This window comes from Oncorhynchus tshawytscha, linkage group LG08, assembly GCF_018296145.1.
Source record: "Oncorhynchus tshawytscha isolate Ot180627B linkage group LG08, Otsh_v2.0, whole genome shotgun sequence".
NCBI classification, from domain to species: domain Eukaryota; kingdom Metazoa; phylum Chordata; class Actinopteri; order Salmoniformes; family Salmonidae; genus Oncorhynchus; species Oncorhynchus tshawytscha.
The window spans coordinates 1,192-15,888 of NC_056436.1; positions in this window are offsets into that span (position 1 = coordinate 1,192).

Below are 14,697 nucleotides of genomic sequence, written 5' to 3' on the forward strand. Positions count from 1 at the left end.
AACCTACTAACCCTAACCTGGCCCTAACCCTGGCCTAACCCCTAACCTTTCTAACCTTTTACTAACCCTGGTTAACCCCCTTACTAACCCTGGCCTAATGCTGGCCTGGCCACTTTACCTAACCCTAACCTGGCCCCCTAACCCTGGTTTTTGTCCCTAAACCTAAAAATAAAACCCAAACCCTTTTGGGACCAACCCTGGCCTGGAGGCCCTACACTGCCTAACCTAACCCCCATAACCCCTGAACCCTGACCCTGGCCCTAACCCTAACCCTAACCCCACTGGCCTGACTAACCCCCCTGGCCCCTGGCCTGGCCATTTTTACCTGGCCTAACCCTGGCCCTGAAAACCCTAACCCTGGCCCTGGAACCTGGAAGTGAATAACCCTAGACCCTGGCCCAAACCTGGGGACCCCCCGCCTGGCCTGGCCCCTAAACCCTAACCCTAACCCTGGCCTAACCCTAACCTGGCCTAACCCCTCACCCTGGCCTAACCCTACCCTGGCCCCAGAACCTAACCCTCCTAACCCTAACCTAACCCTAACCCTGGCCTGGCCTGGCCTGGCCTAACCTGGCCTGGCCTGGCCTGACCCTGGCCTGGCCTGCCTAACCTGGCCCTGGCCTGGCCCTGTTATGGCCTGGCCCTGACCTGGGACCTGGCCTGGCCCTGGCCCTAACCTGGCCTAACCTGGCCCCTGGCCTGGCCCTGGCCCTGGCCCTTTTGCCTGGCCTGGCCTGGCCTAGATATGGCCTGACCTGCCTGGCCTAACCCTGACCCTGGCCCACTGGCCCTAACCTAACCCTGGCCTAACCCTGGCCCTGACCCTGGCCTGGCCCTGGCCTAACCTACCTAACCTAACCCTAACCCTAACCTGGCCTAACCCCTAACCTGACCCTAACCTGGCCTAACCCCCCTAACCCACTGGCCTGACCCTAACCACTGGCCCTGGCCCTGACCCTGGCCTGGCCCTAACCCTAACCTAACCTAACCCTAACTGGCCTGGCCTGGCTACCCTAAAGGACCTGGCCTAACCCTGGCCCTAACCTGGCCTAACCCTGGCCCTAACCTGGGTTGACCTGGCCCTGATGCCTGGCCTGGCCCTAACCTTTGTGATTAACCCTAACCCCTAACCTGACCCTGAACCCTAACCCTGGCCCATGGCCCTAACCCTAACCTAACCCTAACCCTGGGGCCTAACCCTAACCCTAACCCTAACCCTAACCCTAACCCTGGCCTGGCCCTCCCTTTGGAAAATAACATTGGCCTAAATGGCCTAACCTAACCTACTCAACCCTGGCCTGGCCTGGCCTGGCCTAACCCTGGCCTGGCCTGACCCTGGCCTGACCTGTGACCTGGCCTAACCTGGGGTGGCCTAACCCTGGCCTGGCCTGGCCTAACCTGGCCCCTGGCCTGACCTGGCCCCTGGCCTGGCCTGGCCTGACCCTGGCCATGGCCTGACCTGGCCTGGCCTGGCCTAACCTGGCCCTGGCCCTGGAAGTGGCCTACTGGCCTGGCCCCTGGCCTGGCCTGGCCTGGCCTGGCCTAACCCCCTCCTAACCCTAACCCTAACCCTAACCTGGCCTGGCCCTAACCTAACCCCTGGCCTGGCCCTACCCTAACCCTAACCCTAACCCTAACCTGGCCTGGCCCTGGCCTAACCTGGCCTAACCCCTGGCCCTGGCCCTGGCCTTAACCCTAACCTGGCCTAACCCTGGCCTGGCCTGGCCTGGCCTGGCCTGGCCTGGCCCTGGCCTGGCCTGGCCTGGCCCTAACCCTAACCTGGCCCTAACCTGGCCCTGGCCCTAACCCCTGGCCTGGCCTGGCCTGGCCCTAACCCCTGGCCTGGCCCTAACCCTGGCCTGGCCTGGCCTGGCCTGGCCTGGCCTGGCCTGGCCCTGGCCCCTGGCCCTGGCCTGGCCCTGGCCCTAACCCCTGGCCCTGGCCCTGGCCTGGCCTGGCCTGGCCTGGCCCTGGCCTGGCCTGGCCTGGCCCTGGCCTGGCCTGGCCTGGCCTGGCCTGGCCTGGCCTGGCCTAACCTGGCCTGGCCCTGGCCTGGCCTGGCCCTGGCCTGGCCTGGCCCTGGCCTGGCCCTGGCCCTAACCTGGCCTGGCCCCTGGCCCCTGGCCTGGCCTGGCCCTGGCCTGGCCTAACCCTGGCCCTGGCCTGGCCTGGCCTGGCCTGGCCTGGCCTAACCCTAACCCTGGCCCCTGGCCTAACCCTGGCCCTGGCCTGGCCTGGCCTGGCCTGGCCTGGCCTGGCCTGGCCTGGCCTGGCCTGGCCTGGCCTGGCCTGGCCTGGCCTGGCCTGGCCTGGCCTGGCCCTGGCCTGGCCTGGCCTGGCCTGGCCCCCCTAACCTGGCCCTGGCCTGGCCCCTGGCCTGGCCTGGCCTGGCCTGGCCTGGCCCTGGCCTGGCCCTGGCCTAACCCTGGCCTGGCCTGGCCTGGCCTGGCCTGGCCTGGCCCTGGCCTGGCCTGGCCTGGCCTGGCCTGGCCTGGCCTGGCCTGGCCCTGGCCTGGCCTGGCCTGGCCTGGCCTGGCCTGGCCTGGCCTGGCCTGGCCTGGCCTGGCCCTGGCCCTGGCCTGGCCTGGCCTGGCCTGGCCCTGGCCTGGCCCCTGGCCTGGCCTGGCCCTGGCCTGGCCTGGCCTGGCCTGGCCTGGCCTGGCCTGGCCTGGCCCTGGCCTGGCCTGGCCTGGCCTGGCCCTGGCCTGGCCTGGCCTGGCCTGGCCCTGGCCCTGGCCTGGCCTGGCCTGGCCTGGCCTGGCCTGGCCTGGCCTGGCCTGGCCCTGGCCTGGCCTGGCCTGGCCTGGCCTGGCCCCTGGCCTGGCCTGGCCTGGCCTGGCCTGGCCTGGCCTGGCCTGGCCTGGCCCTGGCCTGGCCTGGCCTGGCCTGGCCTGGCCTGGCCTGGCCTGGCCCTGGCCCTGGCCTGGCCTGGCCTGGCCTGGCCTGGCCTGGCCTGGCCCCTGGCCTGGCCCTGGCCTGGCCTGGCCTGGCCTGGCCTGGCCTGGCCTGGCCTGGCCCTGGCCCTAACCCTGGCCTGGCCTGGCCTGGCCTGGCCTGGCCTAACCTGGCCTGGCCTGGCCTGGCCTGGCCTGGCCTGGCCTGGCCTGGCCTGGCCTGGCCTAACCTGGCCTGGCCTGGCCTGGCCTGGCCTGGCCTGGCCTGGCCTGGCCCTGGCCTGGCCTGGCCTGGCCTGGCCTGGCCTGGCCTGGCCTGGCCTGGCCTGGCCTGGCCTGGCCTGGCCCTGGCCTGGCCTGGCCTGGCCCTGGCCTGGCCTGGCCTGGCCTGGCCTGGCCTGGCCTGGCCTGGCCTGGCCTGGCCTGGCCTGGCCTGGCCTGGCCCCTGGCCCTGGCCCTGGCCTGGCCTGGCCTGGCCCTGGCCTGGCCTGGCCTGGCCTGGGCCTGGCCTGGCCTGGCCTGGCCTGGCCTGGCCTGGCCTGGCCTGGCCTGGCCCTGGCCTGGCCTGGCCTGGCCTGGCCTGGCCCTGGCCTGGCCTGGCCTGGCCTGGCCTGGCCTGGCCTGGCCTGGCCTGGCCTGGCCTGGCCTGGCCTGGCCTGGCCTGGCCTGGCCCTGGCCTGGCCCTGGCCTGGCCTGGCCTGGCCCCTAACCCTGGCCTGGCCTGGCCTGGCCTGGCCTGGCCTGGCCTGGCCTGGCCTGGCCTGGCCTGGCCTGGCCTGGCCTGGCCTGGCCTGGCCTGGCCTGGCCTGGCCTGGCCTGGCCTGGCCTGGCCTGGCCTGGCCTGGCCTGGCCCCTGGCCTGGCCTGGCCTGGCCTGGCCTGGCCTGGCCTGGCCTGGCCTGGCCTGGCCTGGCCTGGCCCTGGCCTGGCCTGGCCTGGCCCTGGCCCCTGGCCTGGCCTGGCCTGGCCTGGCCTGGCCTGGCCTGGCCTGGCCCCTGGCCCTGGCCTGGCCTGGCCTAACCTGGCCTGGCCTGGCCTGGCCTGGCCTGGCCTGGCCTGGCCTGGCCTGGCCTGGCCTGGCCTGGCCTGGCCTGGCCTGGCCTGGCCTGGCCTGGCCTGGCCTGGCCCCTGGCCTGGCCTGGCCTGGCCTGGCCCCTGGCCCTGGCCTGGCCTGGCCTGGCCTGGCCTGGCCCCTGGCCTGGCCTGGCCTGGCCTGGCCTGGCCCTGGCCCTGGCCCCTGGCCTGGCCTGGCCCTGGCCTGGCCTGGCCTGGCCTGGCCTGGCCTGGCCTGGCCCTGGCCTGGCCTGGCCTGGCCTGGCCTGGCCTGGCCTGGCCTGGCCTGGCCTGGCCTGGCCTGGCCTGCCTGGCCTGGCCTGGCCTGGCCTGGCCTGGCCTGGCCTGGCCTGGCCTGGCCTGGCCTGGCCTGGCCTGGCCTGGCCTGGCCTGGCCCTGGCCTGGCCTGGCCTGGCCTGGCCTGGCCTGGCCTGGCCTGGCCTGGCCTGGCCCTGGCCTGGCCTGGCCTGCTGGCCTGGCCTGGCCTGGCCCCCTGGCCTGGCCTGGCCTGGCCTGGCCTGGCCTGGCCTGGCCTGGCCTGGCCTGGCCTGGCCTGGCCCTGGCCTGGCCTGGCCTGGCCTGGCCTGGCCTGGCCTGGCCTGGCCTGGCCTGGCCTGGCCCTGGCTAACCCTAACCCTAACCCTAACCCTAACCTGGCCTAACCCTAACCCTAACCCTAACCCTAAACCCTAACCCTAACCCTAACCCCTAACCCCTAACCCTAACCCTAACCCCAACCCCTAACCCCTAACCCTAACCCTAACCCTAACCCCTAACCCTAACCCTCTAACCCTAACCCTAAACCCTAACCCTAACCCTAACCCCTAACCCTAACCCCTAACCCTTAACCCTAACCCCTAACCCTAACCCTAACCCTAACCCTCTAACCCTAAAACCCTAACCCTAACCCTCTAACCCTACATATCACTGGAACGCTATGATCCTGGAAGGGAGTAGCCCCATGGGTCACTGCCACCCGAACCACTGGATTACAATGGAAGTTCAATGACTAACCACTCGACAGGGACACATGGCAACCAACTGAGGGCCGGACCTGCATAAGGTACGCAACTCGAGGGCTTTTGCCTGATCCTACGATGAGTATAGCCAAACAGACCAGCTGGATTTGACTAGACATGGGATAATTGGGAGCTAGGATCCTGGAAGGGAATAACTCTTAATTCTACTTATGATTGAAAACATTCAGGACTTCAGACAGACAGACACGGAGTAAATACATAGACAACATGGAGATAAAAAGAAGGATCCGATGGGGAGTAACTTCTAGGATGAACTATGCTTCACACTTCCATTGGCAAACAGACCTTGAAAGACCTACCTAAACCTAAGCCTAACCACTGTCGTGTCTTTTTTAATATCACCTGATTGAGCTAATCATGTAAATGTAATTAAATGTAATTAACTAGAGAGTCGGGCACCACAAAATAATATTTATAGAGCTGTTATCTTCCGAGTAAACTCTTAAAGACCTAGTAATATTTTACATCCATAGCACTCAACATTAATCTTCATCTTACTTCAGTCTCATCTGAAAGTTGTAAATTATTTTATCTGCAAGTACCCTGACTAACAATTTGAATCAGCAATACAAAATTGGGTTTAATTATTTATTTACTAAATACCTAACTAATTTTTAGATTAACTAACTTCAAAGTAATGACCCGGGACGTCGGGTTTGATATGAAAGCTTCTTTTAGTAATAATACTTGTTCACGTTACATTTAACAACTTTAGATTCTACAGAGCAATGCAGACAAGATGCTAGCGGAAAGTCAGCTTAATCACTTTGCACCTGCACATAACTGGCGCGTTATTTCTCTCATTCCTGTCGCAAGGCATTCTGGAACTTGCAGTCAAAAAGCGTAATTCAATACAAACCAATACAATTACATATGTAAATAAATGTAAAGAAATATCTTTAGATACAGCTCAATGAATTAACTTAAAAATTAACTCTGTAACACATTAAAGTTACAACACTAATCACACATTATTCACATACACAAAATTAATCATAACTTGATTACAAATTAGGTCATAAAGGAAAACGTCCCTGGCGGGCGGAACAGATATGACGGCCTGTTACACAAAGGAAAAGGGGCTGGGTTGAGTGAAAGAGCGGGAAGACAGGAACAAATGCGAAGCTGTGCTATCGCAAATACAGTATCTTTTGCATTCTAAATTACCGCCCATTTGTAAAAGGGAAATGCAATAAATATTTACTCTGAGCTGCGCTTCAGTAGGTTGGTGGTAGATGGACGGCCGGGTTGCCAAACCGAGTCCTCTGTCCTTTGACGAATGTCTCTGGTTGTCAATTGAATACGTTGTAGTAACGTCGTTGTGTGATAGACGGGATACTCTGTCTGTTCCTTCCTAACATGCGTTTGCAGCTGCAGTCGCTAACTCAACAGCTAGGAGGTATCACTTCTGAAGTGAATAAGAGTTCAAAGTTCATACCATTCGCAACCAAAGCTCATGCTGATGTTGGCTTCGTTCTGAAACATTCTGACATAGGACCGTCGCCCTCATATCCTCGGAACAGGAAGTTATGTTGTCGTCAAGGGCTTATATAGGAAGGGAGAAGAGGGCGTGTTTGAAAAGTTTTATATCCCATTTCCCTTCACAGAGGCAGGCCACTGAGTGAGCAGCCCTAACTTATGAAAACCCACATCACACATTTTAGAAGCTAAAATCACATTTCATCCCATCACAAATAATTTAATATTCAAACATTTAAATTGAACAACAATTCCATGTGAATCCGATAACTCTGATGTGTAGACTTTCCACTGTAGAGTTTATGTCATCTTATCATTGATGAGAATGTCTCAGATGACAACCGAACTGACATCATATTCATTAAGTACCACCGCATATGTTCAATTGTTCGGATTACCAGAATATAGTTAATTTCCCCCCACATTCTGATGTTCCCAGAATCTCTATGTTAACCAAGGGTTTTTTAAATGTAACCTCAGTAGGTTAGAGAGGGGAAAAGGGGGGGAAGAGGTATTTATGGCTGTCATAAACCTATCCCTCAGGCCAACGTCATGACACCACTCTAACCCTAACCTTAACCCTAACCTTAACCATTCTAACCCTAACTTGAACCATCTCCAACCCTAACCCTAACCAGTCTAACCATCACCTCAACCCTAACGTTAAGCATCCCTTAACCCTACGGACGGACGGTTTTAAGCCCAACCAGGGCATTTCTACAAGTGGGCAACCATGGGTTCTACAACTTTGGCCGGGTGCGCCCAGACCCCCTTGGCCCGCTCGTCAATGCTGTGGAGTGCACCCATTCCCCTTCCCCCCCTTCGGCTTCCACGTGTCAGAGATGGAAGTGGATCAACCGACTCAAAACTAGAAACCAAACCCTAACACCTAACCCCTAACCATAACCCCTAACCCCGCTAACCCTAACCCCCCTCACCCTAACCCCTAACCCTAACCCTTAACCCTAACCCTTCCAGTTCTCTGCTGCCACTGACTGGAACGAACTGCAAAAATCACTGAAGCTGGAGATTCCCATCTCCCTCACTAGCTTTAAGAAGCAGCTGTCAGAGCAGCTCACAGATCACTGCACCTGTTCATAGCCCATCTGTATACAGCCCATCTATCTACCTCACTCCCATACTGTATTTATTTATTTTGCTCCTTTTGCACCACAGTATCTCTACTTGCACATCCATCTTTTGCACATCTGCCATTCCAGTGTTTAATTGCCATATTGTAATTACTTCACCACCATGGCCTATTCATTGCCTTAACTCCCTTATTTGACCTTATTTGCACTCACTGTATATAGACTTTTTTTTCTACTGCATTATTGACTGTATGTTTTGTTCATTCCATGTGTAACTCTGTGTTGTTGTATGTGTCGAACTGCTATGCTTTATCTTGGCCAGGTCGCAGTTGCAAATGAGAACTTGTTCTCAACTAGCTTACCTGGTTAAATAAAGGTGAAATAAAAATTAAAAACCCTAAACCCCTGACCCTAACCCCTAACCTCTGGCAGTCTCTATGGGGGTGCTACAGGGTTCAATTCTCAGGCCGACTCTTCTCTGTATACATCAATGATATCGCTCTTGCTGCTTGTGATTCTCTGATCCACCTCTACGCAGACGACACCATTCTGTATACTTCTGGCCCTTCTTTGGACTGTGTTAACTAACCTCCAGACAAGCTTCAATGCCATACAACTCTCCTTCCTTGGCCTCCAACTGCTCTTAAATACAAGTAAAATGAAATGCATGCTCTTCAACCGATCGCTGCCCGCACCTGCCCGCCCGTCCTGCATCACTACTCTGGACGGTTCTGACTTAGAATATGTGGACAACTACAAATACCTCGGTGTCTGGTTAGACTGTAAACTCTCCTTCCAGACTCACATTAAGCATCTCCAATCCAAAATTAAATCTAGAATCGGCTTCCTATTTCGCAACAAAGCATCCTTCACTCATGCTGCCAAACATACCCTCATAAAACTGACCATCCTACCGAGCCTTGACTTCGGCGATGTCATTTATAAAATAGCCTCCAAGACTCTACTCAACAAATTGGGTGCATTCTATCACAGTGTCATCCGTTTTGTCACCCCATATACATTTTGTCAGCCCCATATACTACCCACCACTGTGACCTGTACGCTCTCGTTGGCTGGCCCTCGCGTCATACTCGTCGCCAAACCCACTGGCTCCAGGTTATCTACAAGTCTTTGCTAGGTAGAGCCCCGCCTTAGCTCACTGGTCACCATAGCAGCACCCACCCGTAGCACGCGCTCCAGCAGGTATATTTCACTGGTCACCCCCAAAGCCAATTCTTCCTTTGGCCGCCTTTCCTTCCAGTTCTCTGCTGCCAATGACTGGAACGAACTGCAAAAATCACTGAAACTGGAGACTCAGATCTCCCTCACTAGCTTTAAGCACCAGCTGTCAGAGCAGCTCACAGATTACTGCACCTGTACATAGCCCATCTATAATTTAGCCCAAACAACTACCTCTTCCCCTACTGTATTTATTTATTTGGTCCTTTGCACCCCATTATTTTTATTTCTACTCTGCACATTATTCCCACTGCAAAACTACCATTCCAGTGTTATACTTGCTATATTGTATTAACTTGGCCACTATGGCCTTTTTTGCCTTTACCTCTCTTATCTCACCTCATTTGCTCACATCGTATATAGATATAGATAGATATATCTATATATATATTTTTCTACTGTATTATTGTCTGTATGTTTGTTTTACTCCATGTAACTCTGTGTTGTTGTATGTGTCGAACTGCTTTGCTTCATCTTGGCCAGGTCGCAGTTGTAAATTGACTGTCCTTGATTCTCACAGGGATTATTCAACCCCAAAATCTGCTAAGGAGCAGGGTTGATCCAACTGTCTGACCTCACAAAATATAATACTTTCCTTGCCTCACACCCAAGCTAACTGGCTAAAGTTGGCTAGCTTGCTAGCTAACGTCACTTCCAGACACAGACAATAAACACCTCTTCACTCTCCATTCTACTCACCTAACAGAGCTGGATAGGCTTTTTTTTCATGTTCTTCAAAACATTGTTGACTAACTGTGCTGCTGGCAATAATTCAAATTACGTTATTTCCCTAACGTTTACTGACACCAGCCATATTCAACCAGCAATAGCTGGAGCGTATTTACTAAGTACCCCATTTAACAATGTCCATACTCAAATTACTTCACAAATTGTACGGTTAGTGCTGATAGAACGTTTAAATCAATACGCTGGATTTTTCTTTTATGTCATTGTGCCAAGTCACAATTGCATCCCTGAATTCACTATTCGATTGGATTTTTTCCTATCAACAGGGAAATGCTGCCAATTTTTATCCATGATTCTATTTTTTTTCTCCATATTTGAGCCGAATTGGTAGAATGCACATACGCTTATATTGGTGTCTTTATGGCTTTGCTATAGTTTACGTCTTCTATGAATGAGCGATTATCAAATATACACACATATGGTTATTTGTCATTCATTTTTTTCATATCTTAAAACAATCAATATATAACGTAGGAAATCTTAGGTACTCATATTAATGAACCACTCCATGTGCGTTTCCAACAATTTCATGTATACACTCGCAGCGGAACCCAAAAACTTTAGTTTCCCGGACGCTGCCCTATGGGAATAATACTCCACACCTATCCTCAACAATTCGTTGGACTTCCAGAAATTATAGATTTGCCCCTGTTTTCTAAAATAAAATCTAGCACTTAATAATACCCCCCCCGTGATATTATACGATGGGCAGTGATGAACGGAACCCCAAGATAACACTACATATCGAAACTTATTATCCAAATTTAAATCAGTTTATTGTACACATTCCTATATTTTATTATCCAAAGTTCAGATTAACCCTCTTTTCCACACTCACACAACTCTCATTCACATTCACACAGTACTGTTCCCAAAACATACTTAATCAATTAGTTGTTTCTACAATATTTTTTATAACCAACAGGAATATTTTCTCATTTCTATCTCGGGGTTTGGTCCTGAGATAACACACCTCCTACATTTACATCTTACAATAAATAGTAAGATGGTGGTACAAGATCTCACAATCTTCAAACGGCAGTAACTTCAGGACTTCAAGACAAGTCTTTGGATGAAGAGATTGAGATAAAACTGTCAATTTTGAGTGTTTGTTGCAGCTCGTTCCAGTCGCTAGCTGCAGCAAAGTGAAAAGATGAGCGACCCAGGGATGTGTGTGCTTTGGGGACCTTTAACAGAATGTGACTGGCAGAACAGGTGTTGTATGTGAAGGATGGCGGCTACAGTAGGCATCTCAGATAGGGGGGAGTGATCTCTCTGGGAAGAAGAAGGGCGGGGGTGTATGTCTCATGATTAACGACTCATGGTGTAATCGTAACAACATACAGGAACTCAAGTCCTATAATTCTCACAATCAAATTTTATTTTATTTATTTATTTAACCTTTATTTAACCAGGAAGGGCTCATTGAGATTTACAATCTCTGTATCAAGAGCGTCCTTGCCAAGATAGGCAGCACCAAGTCATTACAAAAATTACAGACAAACAACATGAAAAACTACAAGTAATCTAGTAAAAACCATAGAATTCAAAAGAGTATAACAAAATCAAAAACAGCAAATTAAAAACATTGACAGGTCAGGGAATCAGTCTCAAGATCATTCATCAATGATTTAAAAATTTAGTTTAAAAGTATTTTGTAAGCCCTTTTACCAAATTTAGTTCGGACATTTGGAACAGTTAGCAGGATAAAGTCCAGCGAACGAAGAGAGTACCCACATTTCTGAACAATAAAATGGCCAAATAAAAAGGTAGTAAACCCAAAATGGCTTTGTAAATAAAAGTATACCAGTGACTGAGCCTACGAGTGACTAGAGTAGGCCAGCCAACCCTGGTATACAAAGTGCAGTGATGCGTAACGGTTTTGCAGTTTAAAATAAATCTCAAAGTGCCATGGTAAAGAGTGTCAATTGATCTCAAACACTGAGCAGAAGCATTCATATATAAAATATCCCCATAGTCTAGTAAAGGCATAAATGTAGCTGATACTAGCCTCCTTCTGGCTTCAAAAGATAAACAGGCCTTATTCCTAAAATAAAATCCCAATTTCAGCTTCAATTATTTTGTAAGTTGCTGAATATGCAATTTAAAAGAGAGGCCGTCATCAATTAAAATTCCAAGATATTTATTCCAACCTCAATCTCCTTGCCCTGACAGGTAGTAATAGCTGAAAGGTTCAGAGGTCTATTTCTTGCTTTAGAAAACATTAAAACATTAAAACTAAAACATTATTTTAGTTTTGTCAGTATTGAGGATAAGCTTCAATTGACACAAGGTATGTTGAACAGTATAAAAAGCAGTTCACAAGTTCTGGAAAGCTTTTGTAAGAGACGAGGCACAACAGTAAATAACAGTATCATCAGCATAAAAATTAAGTTGTGCATTTTGGACATTTTTGTCTTAATCATTTATATAAATAGTGAATAAGAGAGGACCAAGTACAGAGCCTTGGGGCACAAGACAGACAATTTAACAGACATGAGCACATCAAATTGAGTGCACTGAGTTCTATCAGACAGATGGTTAGCAAACCATGCAACTGCATGCTCTGAAAGACCTACACTCGACAATCTCTGCCTTAGTATAGCATGATCAACTGTATCAAAAGCCTTAGAGAGATCAATAAAAAGTGAGACACTGCTGTTTTTTGTCAAGGGCTTCAGTGATATCATTTAAAACCTTCATGGCTGCTGAAATTGTGCTATGCTTCTTCCTGAAACCCGATTGGTACATTGATAAAATATAGTTAGTAAATAAAAACTATTTTAGCTGTTCACTCATAAGGGTTTCAAGTATTTTCACCAAGGGTGACAGCTTTGAGATTGGCCTATAATTATTGAAAAGAGTTGGATCTCCCCCTTTTAAAACTGGTAGGACAAATGCTGATTTCCAGATCTTTGGAATTTCATTACATTCCAGGGTTAGATTGAACAGATATGTAAGTGGTTCAGCTATGAAATCAGCTGGCAGATTTAAAAAGCAGGGATCCAAAAGATCAGGACCTGCAGGCTTTCTCTGATCTAAGGATTTCAGGGCTTTATGTACCACCTGCACTGAGAATGGCAAAAAGCTAAAAGTTTGACCAGCTCTCACTGGTTCATCCACACAGGGTTGTGCAGAGACAGAGGACACTGAATCAAACAGCCTACCAGATGATACAAAGTGCTCATTGAAACAATTCAGCATTTCAGTTTTGTCATATACAGCAAGAGTCCTTCAAAACACATGACGGTAATTCATTAACATTACTGTTACCAGACATAGACTTAATAGCCTTCTAAAACTTTCTAGGGTCATTCAGGTTATCAGTGGTAACAGACATAATATATTCAGACTTGGCCTTCCTGAGAAGAAAAGAACATGACCATATTATCTACCAAGATAATTCTCATTGGTTATTGTCAGTGACTGCCTGCAGGGAGAAACAATTTAGTGGGGCAGGGGAAAAAGAGGGAGGAGCATCGGGGATAGTCGCATTAGAAGGGGTGGGAGATGAGGAAATGTTGGACGGGCAAGGAGACATGGCTGAGTCAAATAGGAATACTGACTTAATGAAGTTGTGATTAAAGAGCTCAGCCATGTGCTACTTGACAGTAACAACCACATCATCAACATTAAGGGACATGGGCAGCTGTAAGGAGGGTTTATTCTCCAGGTCTTTAAATGTTTTCCAGAACTTCTTGGGGTTAGACCCAAAGAGACCGAACTGCTCCTTAAAGTAACTATCTTTGGAGTGTTTCACATATCCTTGTGCTTGTCTCCACCCCCCTCCAGGTGTCGCCCATCTTCCCCATTATCCCCTGGGCACATATGTGTTTTCTGTCTGTCTGTGCCGGTTAGTTGTGTTCGTTCAAACCTACCAGCGTTTTTCCTTGACCTGTCTTTGCTATAGTCCTTGTTTTGACTTTTCCTGCCTGCCCTGACCCAGAGCCTGCCTGCCATCCTGTACCTTGGCCTCTACTCTGGATTACCGACCTCTGCCTGACCTGACCCTGAGCGCCCCTGCTGTTCCAGTGCCTTACACCCTCTCTGGATTATTGACCCCTGCCTGACCTGACCCTGAGTCTGACCTGACCCTGACCTCTGCCTGACCTGACCCTAACCCCTGCCTGCCTTGACCTGTCATTTGCCTTCCTAAGAATAAACTTTAGTTTCTTCAACACTGTCGGCACCTGGGTCATACCTTAAAACATGATAGTATGAACTGGCCATGACTGACCCAGCAGACTTGGACCAGCTCTGCAACGCCATTTCCTCCCAAGGAGCCACCATTGGAAGGCACGAGGAGTTCTCTTCACGGTCTGATGGAAGGGTTCCAGGCCGTGGCCGAACGTCACGACCTAGCATTGGGCACATTGCAGGAGTAATTCCGTGGGCTGTCTACTAGGCAGCCTACCACGACGGTAACCTCCTAGCCACTCCGTAACCCGGCTGGTAGCAGCACAGTCAACCCAGTTTCAAGTGAACCCCACTTACCTCCCCCGGAGCACTTTGATGGAGAGTTGGGCACCTGTCGGGTGTTTCTCGCTCAGTGTTCCCTCGTCAGGGAGGTGCAGCATTCCTCCTTCCCCTCAGACCTCTCTAAGATAGCGTACCTCATCACGCTGATGTTCGGGAGGGCCTTCGCCTGGGCTACGGCCATTTGCTTCAGTCTGGAGGGTTTCACGGCGGAAGTGAAAAAAGTTTTTGCGGCTCCAGTGTCCGGGAGAGAGGCTGCCAGGAGGTTACTCCAGCTTCAGCTGGACTCCCTCAGTGTGGCAGACTATGAGCCCAGAAGTTACTCCAGCTTCAGCCGGACTCCCTCAGTGTGGCAGACTATGAACCCAGAAGTTACTCCAGCTTCAGCAGGACTCCCTCAGTGTGGCAGACTATGAACCCAGAAGTTACTCCAGCAGGACTCCCTCAGTGTGGCAGACTATGAACCTGGAAGTTACTCGAGCTTCAGCAGGACTCCCTCAGTGTGGCAGACTATGAACACAGAAGTTACTCCAGCTTCAGCAGGACTCCCTCGGTGTGACAGACTATGAACCCAGAAATTACTCCAGCTTCAGTAGGACTCCCTCAGTGTGGCAGACTATGAACCCAGAAATTACTCCAGCTTCAGCAGGACTCCCTCAGTGTGGCAGACTATGCAGTG